The 11,582-nt window shown below is 43.8% G+C and overlaps 1 long non-coding RNA gene across 2 annotated transcripts; it reads left to right on the top strand.

Moving 5' to 3' along the window:
- Positions 1-7,063: 7,063 nt before the first annotated feature.
- On the top strand, positions 7,064-10,168 carry LOC104584518. Of its 2 annotated transcripts, XR_002966344.1 has the most exons (5): positions 7,064-7,400; positions 7,621-7,694; positions 8,134-8,505; positions 9,072-9,250; positions 9,599-10,168. It is a non-coding gene; the product is annotated as an uncharacterized LOC104584518 (long non-coding RNA). The 2 variants fall into 2 exon arrangements; XR_732260.3 differs by lacking the exon at positions 7,621-7,694 and having other exon boundaries at positions 7,066-7,400.
- The last annotated feature ends 1,414 nt before the right edge of the window (positions 10,169-11,582 follow it).

Raw genomic sequence — 11,582 nt, 5'->3', positions numbered from 1 at the left:
TTTGACTTGGTACAAAACTAGAACATCTTATATTTAGAAGCGGAGAGAGTACTAGTTACTAGGATACTAATTTTCATTTGTTAAGTTTGGTCTATCCTCACCGATAGTTCTAGTTTTATTTGTGAAAGTCTAGCAAAATTTTCCGTAGGTTCACCAAATTTCTATAACTTAACCCAAAATATCTAAAAGTTCACAACAAAAAATGCTAAAAGTTCACTGAAAGATAACCAAAAGATACCGAAAGTTCACCAAACAAATACAAATAGTTTACCAATAATGCAGAAAGTTCATCAAAAAGATTAAAAGTTCACATGAAGTTTAATGTTTGTGAAAGTTGGTGTACAGAGAAGAAGGAAGGTATTGACACATTGATTCTTTTAAATAAAACATACCCCATCGTGAATAGAGAAGGGAAAAGAAGCAGAGGAAGCAATCAAGCTAAAAATGCTGGATCTTCGGCAACCGGGTTGCAGATCAATTTCTACGAGAGTAGCTTCGCTCCGATCCATGTTGATGCCCCTTAGGCGGACCGCGTGGCTGCTGTTCTAGGCTGCTCCGTTGCTACCTTCCCTCTTACCTATGTGGACTGCCACTCTCCTCTCTGAAGCTTCCCCTTGCCAAAGTCGACAAAAGGCTTGCGGGGTGGAAAGGCAAAGTGCTCTCCATTGGCGGGCAGGCCATTTTAGTCAAATCTGCCCTTCGCGCGATGCCGACTTATGCTATGGGCGCCTTGCTTCTGCCTCCGGGCACGATACACGATATTGACAAGCGTTGTCGAGCGTTCTTTTGGACTGGTGAGGATCACGCGAACGGTGGAAGCTTCAAGGTTGCCTGGGAGGAGGTTTGCGCGCCAAAAGAAAAAAGGGGGGCTAGGGTTCCGCTGTCTTCGCTCTCATAACATCTGTCTCCTTATTAAGCACGTCGCCAAGGTTCATGCACCCTAGCAGGCTCCCTGGGAGCAGTTTTTTGAGAACTCTTACGACTGGACTGCTCAGCGAGATCTTGGGGATTCCTCCCTTGATACCTCGGTGTGGAGAAAAATCTCATGGGGATTGGAGAGTTCTTCCGTTCTATTTCCAAAGTCACCATTGGGAACGGCTTGATATTTGGATTGGTGAGTCCACGCTTGCTTCAATTTTCCTGGCTTATTCTCCCACGCTTTGCGGCCGCACATTTCCGTTGCTGCTGCGCTGGCCGCAGTTCCGTTCTCCCTTGTTCCAGCCAAGGCTCTCTTTGGTTGCGCAGATGAATCTGGCCAACTTTCTTCTTGTTTTGTCCACTGTTATCTTGAATGCGCAGGTTCCGGATGTTCGGGTTGGTCGACTGGATTGCAAGCCTCTTTCCACTAAATCAGCTTACAAGGCGGATTTTGCCCTCAAATATGAGGGCCCTTTGGCAACGGCAACCAACTTTGCAACAAATCGATGCCAAAATTTCCTTTGGCTTGCTCTCAAGAACCGTCTATTCACCAGCGACCGCCACTTCAGGAGGGGGATTGCCGCTTCTGCTATGTGCCCTTTATGCGATCAGACAGAGACCACTGCTCACCTGTTCCTGCATTGCAACTTGCTCAAACCTCTCTGGAACCCCATGCTCTCTCTTCATCCAAGCCCGTTGACGAAGTTGCACTTCGGCAATGACCATGTTAGGGGCTTTGTGTTTAGGGAGAGCGACATGCGTGTGTATTGGTGATCCCGTCGACTGCAAGCAAGGGGAGGCAAGGATTTACCCAGGTTCAGGTCCCTCGATGAGGTAATACCCCTACGTCCTGCTTGTCTGATCTTGTATTGATGGAGAGATTACAAGGTTGCCGTGGAGGTTAGGGTACGTAGATGAGATCTGGCGTGTTGTGTATGAGATTGAGCCTCTATGAGAGATTGGCTGTCTCGGGGCAGAGAGAATCTATCCTCTCGGGTGCCCCTCCTAGTCCTTTATATAGGAGGCTAGGTCTCGGGTGCAGAGTCCGGGTAGGTTACAATTTGTATTTAAACCCTAAATCAGTCTCCTTATCTCGAGTCGCAAGATTAGGCATCCGGGCTCCTGGAGTTGGACTAAGCTTCTACATCGGCCCCTAGCTGGGCCATAGTGGGTATACCTGATGACGCTCTGCTATGGAACATCTGGAAGAGAAGAAACGGAACGGTCTTCAACAATGTGGAGGAGGATATCCACCTGCCTATTAAACGTTGTTCAGATGATGTTTCCCTTTGGGCCCATCGATCCTACCAAGATGCTAACAAAACGTTGCTAAAGGACCGGGGTGTAATGTTGGCACAACTAGTTGCGCGTGTATAATTTATGCCCTGTAAATCCGTTCAATCTCTGACTTTGTAATTAATTTTTTTTAATAAAGTTGTGCAGGCTGGCTTTTTGCCTGCCGCAGTTTCCCTCAAAAACAAAAATGCTGGATGAGAGTGTTTGCTGACACCGTCACACAAGAAAACCAACTGCTTAGGTTAATCACGTGGGAAGAAAGTTGCCGCTGATCATATTGTGCCTAGTCATATGCTTTAGTTGTGCCCATGCGCTAGCTCCAGCACTACCACTAAGGATTGATCTATGTCAATGATACACAGATGAGAACACGAGGCCTTCCAAAAAAACAGCATATTATATAAATGATCACATGCCTCGCAGAAGAGAGAATGAAGGGACTGAAGTAGGTGTCGGACTTAACTAGTAACTTGTTCGGGCGAGAACTCTGACACGAAGCAGCGACCATACTAAACCTCCAAGACAATGGTCAATGGCATGATTTTTGCGAGGGATAGGAACTCGATCGGACAACACAATGGTCAAATGACCGGCTGATTGATAGCACGTAATAGATCGGATGGCTATAAATCAAACTCACTTTAATAGTCTTTATAAGGTAAAAAAGGAAATGAACTATAAGTTGGGTACATGTAGTCCTTTTGTCCCAAAAAAAGCAAACAAAACATAATTTCTAGAACCATTTTGCATTCGCACGGGCTTGAGGCTTGAATTTGGCCTTAGCTAGGTGCTCTATGACTACGAGGCGACCGGCGACGACGGCTTGGCCGGTGGAGTTGCCACGCAGAAATTGCACTGGCATCCCCGGGGGATGCACTTGCCGGTCCCATTGAAGTGGTCGTAGCAGTAGTGCTGGCACGCGATCTTGCCGTTGTCGCAATCGTTGGCTATGAAAAAATCCGTGCACTTCAGCCTAGCGCTCTCCACATCTGCAAATACAACGGACAAGGAATCTATCAAAGGAAAGGAAAAAAAAAGGTAGAGAAAAACAAGTTTCTTTGTGGCCCTTGCAATGATCCAAAAAGATAAAAGTTTAGACTAGATACCCGGAGATAGCAAGAGGAGAGCCAGAGCTAGGAGTAGGATTTGTGAGGTCCTCATCGATCTGTCTTTCTGGTGTTACAAAACTCAGGAGATTGTAACTATGCGTTTGCGACTCTTGGTTGTTGGGAGCAAACGAGACGCCAATGGTTTTTTTATAGTGTTTTCTGGTTAATTGTATTAATTTTAGTACTCTTAATTAGGACGTACCAATTAATTAATTTGATCCGGCTGCCCGTGGGAGATTTGATACTGGGACAAATTAGAGAAATGTATTAATATCAGCAATATCAAATAAAGTATAGTATGAAAATATATATCACAAAAGATTTAAACTAGATTAGTGTTATGGATGTCGGTAGATTTTCTATAAACTTGGTCAAGATTTAATACGTTTGACTTGGTACAAAACTAGAACATCTTATATTTAGAAGCGGAGAGAGTATTACTTCCTCCGTCCAACAAAGGATGTCTTAATTTTGACTAAATTTGAATGCATCTATACACTAAGTCATGTCTTGATACATCCAAGTTTTGACAAACTTGATACATCTTTTGTTGGACGGAGGGAGTAGTTAGGATACTAATTTTCATTTGTTAAGTTTGGTCTATCTTCACAGATAGTTCTAGTTTTATTTGTGAAAGTCAGCAAAATTTTCCATAAGTTCACCAATTTCTATAACTTAACCCAAAATATCTAAAAGTTCACAACAAAAAATGCAAAAAGTTCACTGAAAGATAACCAAAAATACCGAAAGTTCACCAAACAAATACAAAAACCAACTTGCCCTATCGTGAAGAGAGAAGGGAAAAGAAGCAGAGGAAGCAATCGAGCTAAAAATGCTAGATCTTCGGCAACCGGGTTGCAGATCAATTTCCACAAGAGTAGCTTCGCCCCGATCCATGTTGACGTCCCTTAGGCGGACCGGTTGGCTGCTGTTCTAGGCTGCCCCGTTGCTACCTTCCCTCTTACCTACTTGGGACTGCCACTCTCCTCTCTTGCTACCTTCCCTCTTACCTACTTGGGACTGCCACTCTCCTCTCTGAAGCTTCCCCTTGCCAAAGTCGACAAAAGGCTTGCGGGGTGGAAAGGCAAAATGCTCTCCATTGGCGGGCGGGCCATTTTAGTCAAACCTGCCCTTCGCGTGATGCCGACTTATGCTATGGCCACCTTGCTTCTGCACTCGGACACGATACTCGATATTGACAAGCGTTGTCGGGTGTTCTTTTGGACTGGTGAGGATCATGCGAAAGGTTGAAGCTTCAAGGTTGCCTGGGAGGAGGTTTGCGCGCCAAAAGAAAAAGCGGGCTAGGGTTCCGCTGTCTTTGCTCCCATAACCTCTGTCTCCTTATAAAGCACCTCGCCAAGGTTCATGCACCTTGGGAGGCTCCCTGGGAGCATTTTTTTGCGAACTCCTATGGCTTGACTGCTCAGCGAGATCTTGGGGATTCCTCCCTTCTTGATACCCCGGTGTGGAGAGAAATCTCATGGGGATTGGAGTTCATCCGTTCTATTTCCAAAGTCACCACTGGGAACGGCTTGTCTTGTGCCTTCTGGCTTGATCTTTGGATTGGTGAGTCCACGCTTGCTTCAATTTTTCCGACCTTATTCTCCCATGCTTTGCGGCTGCAAATTTCCGTTGTTGCTGCGCTGGCCACGGTTCCGTTCTCCTCCTTGTTCCAGCCAAGGCTCTCCTCGGTTGCGTAGATGAATCTGGCCAGCTTTCATCTTGTTTTGTCCATTGTTATCTTGAATGTGCAGGTTTCGGATGTTCGGGTTGGTCGACTGGACGGCAACCTCTTTCCACTAAATCAGCTTACAAGGTGGATTTTTCCCTCAAATATGATGACCCTTTGGCAACGGGAACCAACCTTGCAACAAATCGATGCCGGATTTTCCTTTGGCTTGCTCTCAAGAACTGTCTGTTCACCAACAACCGCTGCTTCAGGAGGGGGATTTCCGCTTCTGCTATGTGCCCTTTCTGCGATCAGACAGAGACCACTGCTCACCTGTTCCTACATTGCGACATGCTCAAACCTCTCTGGGACTCCATGCTCTCTCTTCATCCAAGCCCGTTGAGAGGCCTCTCAGTCTCGGATCTCTGACATCAACCCTCTAGCTAATGACAAGGTGCGATCAAGCATCATCATGGCTCTGCTATGGAACATCTGGAAGAGAAGAAACGAAATGGTCTTCAACAATGTGGAGGAGGATATCCACCTGCCTATTAAACGGTGTTCAGATGATGTTTCCCTTTGGGCCCATCGATGCTACCAAGATGCTCACAAAATGTTGCTAAAGGACTAGGGTGTAGTGTCGGCACACCTAGTTGCGCATGTATAATTTCTGCCCTGTAAATCCGTTTAATCTCTGGCTTTGTAATTAAACTCTTTTTAATAAAGTTGTGCAGGCTGGCTTTTGCCTGCCGCAGTTTCCCTCAAAAATAAAAATGCTAGATGAGAGTGTTTGCTGACACCGTGACACAAGAAAACCAACTGCCCAGATTAATCGCGTCGGAAGAAAGTTGCCACCGATCGTAAACTAGTTGTGCCTAGTCATATGCTCTAGTTGTGCGCATGCGCTAGCTCCTGCACTACCACTAAGGACGATGATACACATATGAGAACACGAGGCCTTCCAAAAAAAACATATTATTTAAATGATCACATGCCTCGCACAAGAGAGAATGAAGGGACTGAACTAGTAACTTGTTCGGGCGAGAACTCTGATGCGAAGTAGCGACCATACTAAACCTCCAAGGCTCAAATATGCTTGTCAGTTGATGCCTCTCCGGTGGTTCTCACGGCAATGTCTCTAGCATATGCACTTAAGGACCTTGAGGATGATAATGGTTGAGTTTTGATAGGTAAGAATAGAATATCATCGGGCCCCACCTCAAATTGCTTACTCCACCAAATCCGAGGTTAACACCGAAGAACCTCTCATGTGGCTTTGATGTATGACTCAAGTGAAATCTGCAATGCAACTTTTGCATTTGCTCCAACCAAGATTAACAGTAACCTATTGTGGCACTGCACGCTTGATATGAATTTCAAAGCCATCGAGAAAATGATGTTATCTAACGAGTCTTGTCTTATACCGAGTCCTCTGTAGATATCACCTTTGTGATTAGTATTTTAGTGAGGAGCTCGTCAGCCAGTGGCACCAAGCCGTTAGATGTCAACGAACAACAGAGAAAGGAACGTCATCATCCATCAATCATACCGCAACTCTGGCTCCCGAACAGTCCAAGGCGACAAAGACATATCACACGGGGCTTGAATGGTCTGAAGGAAGCTTGAATGTAATAACACTATACCAAGAGACTACTGAAACATAAGCAACACTTGCAGAACTATGATGATCATACCACATAGAACAGAGCCAATACAGGAACTGAAAAAGAGCATGGATTGACAGAGGGAAATATAAATGGTGGTCACGCGGTGCTCTTTCTCTCCGCTATATATAACTTAGAAATTCCCAAATACCAGTATTCCGTAGTAAACACAATCAAGAAAATATGTAGTTGGACTTAAAATCATTAGTCTTCTACTCCATCCGTTTCATATTAACTGTGCTAAATCCATTCCAATTTATATGAAACTCGGAGGGAGCAGTTATCTCTAGAGAATTAGATCTAAAAAGCTTGCTTGATCGTTTTACTCTTCTAAAATATCAATACGGGAAAAAGTACAGCAAGGACAAGAGGGCTGTTGAGCATGAGCACCCCAGCAAAGCTGGTGCTACGGCTAAACGTTGTGATCAAATGACTTCAGCCAATTCGTTTTGTGGTTAGCGGCTTAGCGCTCGAACTCGAGAGCGAGCGAGGGAGAAGCATGGAGCATCCCAGTCCCTCCTCCCTCCCGCCTCCTCGTCGTCGTCCGGCCCCTCTGTCCAGTCCGCCTCGAGTCCGCGCTCGCTCCCCCAACCCTAGCTTCCGCCCTCTCAATCCCCTTCTCGTCCCCGCTTCCGATGGGGTTGGTTGGTTAGATTTCCTGCAAGAGCGGAGAGCAGGCTTGGCCCGTCCGCTGCGCTCTCTCGAGCTTCCTGTCGTGTCCCGCGGCGCAAACAGTTCAGCGTGGTAAGTGCGAGGCCCCCAATCGCACACTCCTACAGTTGTGCTACCAATGGCTTCTCACTGAACCCCTAAACCTTTAAACAAATCTGTTTCCCCCACTCATAAGAGTACCGACCGCTTGAACAGCTTGTTTCCTGCTCACATGGCTGTTTTTATTCGAAACAGAGCACTAAGTCTCGATTCCAAATTTCTGTGCAAAGGATAAACCTATTTATTACTGTAGGTGTATGGTCAGGACATCAGTGTATGGATCACAATAGATGTATGATCAGGTCACCCATTTACCTACAAATCAGAGTAGGTGTATGATCATTGCAGCATTTTATTGTCAGTGACATGCTTCGTGTTGGTTTATTTATTGAAATTCGTCATTCTGCCCGTGGCTTCTTGATCTTAAATGTGGGTAGTTTATCCATTTTGACATTTCATAGCTCTTCTCTGACAGTTCACAATTCTGTTCCCAAAAGTAATTGATGGTACCTGTCTTAAGGGATGTTTATTATTGTGTATTTAGTTGTAAGTTTGTCCACTGGATTTTCGTAGTTCCACTATGCTCTTAGGCAGTTTGTCCAAAATGGAAGTGTGCTTATATATTTCACTATGTGGTATATCTGTTGAATGCATCCATCCTTGCAGACTATTGATGTTACCTCTTTTGTTATATTCTTCCTTTGCAATAATTGTTAAATTTTATTGCTATACTGAGTCTTTTAGAATATTCAACTTTGTGTTTCAGGCATTCCTTGTTGTCCATGCATCCATTAAATATGGGATTCAGTGAATATTGGACCTTATATATATGGGTCTCTCTTTCATCACATGAAACTACGAAGGCCAAGGGTGACGTGTCACCAAACCTTATGTGGTGAAGCAGATATTTCGTAAGGCACGTTGTTAGAATTGGCCGCCAACTGCTGTACAGCCCATATGGCAAACAGTTTGTCTCCTAGGAGAGGGTGTTTTCAGGACTACATGTATTGATCAACTAATTGCGGCATTGCCTCATGGGAATCTCGATTCAAGGGGTGATTATTTTCTTACACCCAAATCTGTTCCACAAGAGGAGAAGACCATGTCCATGTGTATGATCCATTATTCCATCTGGCAGGTACAAATTTAATTCCATTCTATTCTACATCTCTATGTATACCACTTTGATGTATCTTAGATAATTCCTCTTTCAATAGATTAATGATATTTGTTGCATGCGTAGTTCTTATTCTACAAACCTTTAGCCCTCTCACCTCATCTTGTTAAAACAAGATATGCGTACTTCTTTCAATCATTCGATTACCAAAATTCATTGGCAAGGGATCTCTCTGGTTCTAGAACTCTATTTCTATACCGTGATGCATTATTGACATGTATTCCTATACTGTAATGCAAGTGTATAAAACATGGTCAAGAAATCCTCTTTTTCCCCAAGTGTTGCTCATTTTGAAAAGATTGGTCGTACCCAAATAGCCTATACTTCCAGAGAAATTTTATCTGGGACTTGCATTTAGTTTCATCTGATAATTCAGGCACAAGTGATTAATTATTTGATATACCTGCTTGCTGATCCTCTTTTGAAGGATAGCAACTATGGTTCTTGAGAGGTGATGCTTGTATGATAGGGTTGTCTTGCACCTTTTTTGGTACCAATTCTTTTCTGATATTACAAATGAATTGCAGCCCCACTTATGGACAACAATGCCCTAACATGCGGCATGGGTCAAAGCGTGTAGGAAAGACCTGCTGCTCTTAGGATAACCACTACTGAGGAAGCTCGCAACCTCTTGTACTGGTTCCAGATTGAGGCTGGTTATGGAAAGATGGACATCATGTGTGCTCAGCATGAATATTTAATTCAGGTCCTTTTTCTTCTTGCTCATCATTGAGTCCATAAGTCTTGAAACTGTAGCTACCCATTTATCTATTCTTCTCATTCTCATTGTAACATGTTTTCCAAAGATCCATTTACTTGTTTTCCGAAATAGCAATGTTTCTTTACTAGTGGTGATAATGGCTGTGAATTTTCTCAAAGAAATTATCCTAATATCTGTTATCTCCACTATCTGGTCCTATTTCCGTTATAAAAGGTGGCATATGATGACAAGGTTGGGGTTATTGTAGTTAAAATGTCTGCCTAGGGATTTTTTTTTCTTTATATGTGAAATATATTGTGGATTCCTTTATCAACCATTGTTTGACAATAACAGGTGGGATACATGCTGCCAATAGCTACACGATTGCATTATAACTTCTCATAGCATGAGTTGATGGGAATTTTGGTTCCTTTGGATGGCCTTGCCTACATTTGCTAGTGTTGAGCCAGTCTCACGCTCACTCAAAATCGACAAAGTACTTGCACACTTTGCCCAAAAGTATGCCTAGACAAGTGGTAAGATGATTCTTGCTCATGGAGATTGATTCTCCACAGTAAGAAGGAAACTCTTGTGCACATGCACAAAAGTGTGGCTAGGCAAGCCGCAAGGAGATCCTTGCTTGTGGAGATCAAATTTGCTCTGCCTGAAAAGCAAGTAAATTCTTGCTTTATTTGCCCAAAACTAAGGCAACTCAAGGGGCAATAATATTGTTTGCTCACTTTGTCAAAAAGGGTGGCAATACAAATGGTAAGATGATTCTTGCTCGCGGAGGATTATTTCTCCATATGAACAAGGAAATCCTTGTGCACATGCACAAAATTGTGGCTAGGCAAGTCACAAGGAGAACCTTGCTTGTGGAGATCAAATTTTCTCTTCCTCAATATCAAGTAAATTCTTGCTCTATTTGCCCAAAAGTAAGGCAACTCAAGGGGCAATAAGATATGTCGTTGCTCACTTTGCCGAATAGTAAGGCAATAGATGTGGCAAGATGATTCTTGCTCATGGAGGATTAATTCTCCACTGGAACAAGGAAATTCTTGTGCTGTTGTGCACATGCACAGAAGTGTGGCTAGGCAAGTCACAAGGAGATCCTTCCTTGTGGAGATCAAATTAATTTTCTCTCCCTCAAAAGCAAGTAAATTCTTGCGCTATTTGCCCAAAAGTAAGGCAACTCAGGGGGCAATAAGATTGTTGCTCACTTTGCCGAAAAGTAAGGCAATACAATGGCAAATATATCCTTGCTTGTCGGTAAAGGCACAAGGAAATCCTTGCTTGTGGAAGGGAGCAGTTTTTGCTCCTTGTCAAATCAAGACAATACTTGTTGAACTTAAACAAAATTATGGCTAGGTAAAGGGCAAGGTAATCCTTGCTATTGGAGGAGAGCCAATTTGGCTCTCCCTCAAAATCAAGGAAACCCTTGTTCATTACAAGCTACCGAGCAAGGCGATCCTTGCTAATGGAGGAGAGTATATTATGCTCTCCCTCAAAATCAATGGTCGCCTTGCTCACTTCACGCAAAAGTCTAGCAAAGGGCAAGGTGACCCTTGCTAGTGCAGGAGAGCCAATTTGGCTCTCCCTCAAAATCAAGAAATCCTTGCTCACTGTAAGCTACTCAAGGGACAGGGCAATCCTTGTTAGTGGAGGAGATCAAATCTTGCTCTCCCTCGTAATCAAGGATCACCAACTTCACTGTGCACAAAATGCTAGGCAAAGGGCAAGGTGATCTTTGCTAGTGGAGAAGAGCCAATTTGGCTCTCCCTCGAAGTCAAAGAAATCCTTGTTCATTTAAGGCTACTCAACGGGCAAGGCGATCCTTGTTAGTGGAGCAGAGCAGTATTGCTCTCTCTCAAAATCAAGGAACGTCTTGCTCACTTATCTAAAATCTATGCAAGGAAACACAATCCTTGTTACTGAAGGTGGGCAATTTTTTATTTCCCTCCAAATGGAGAGAATCTTTGGTTTGATGACACAAGGGCCTAGTAGGCAATCCTTGTTAGTTAAAGAGGGCATGATTTGGTCACTCTACCTAAAGGGCAAGATGATCCTTGCTAATGAAGGGGTGTCAATTTGTTTCTCCCTCGAAATCGAGGGAACTCTTTACCTTGCCTAAATTATAGCCATGCAAAGACAAGGCAATACTTGCTAGTGGAGGAGAGCAAATTTTGCTCTCCCTCAAAACCAAGTAAATCCTTGCTTTGCCCTTTCTAGTGATGAATCTAATTTTTTGTTGCTTGCTATGTTACTTTACTCAAATTGCAAGAACCATGCATTTCGTTTTTTTACTATTGTTCGGAGGGTTGGGTGGGTAACTCCGCCT

This window comes from Brachypodium distachyon, chromosome 4, assembly GCF_000005505.3.
Source record: "Brachypodium distachyon strain Bd21 chromosome 4, Brachypodium_distachyon_v3.0, whole genome shotgun sequence".
Classification (NCBI taxonomy): Eukaryota; Viridiplantae; Streptophyta; class Magnoliopsida; order Poales; family Poaceae; genus Brachypodium; species Brachypodium distachyon.
This window is presented reverse-complemented; position numbering and strand designations above follow the sequence as displayed.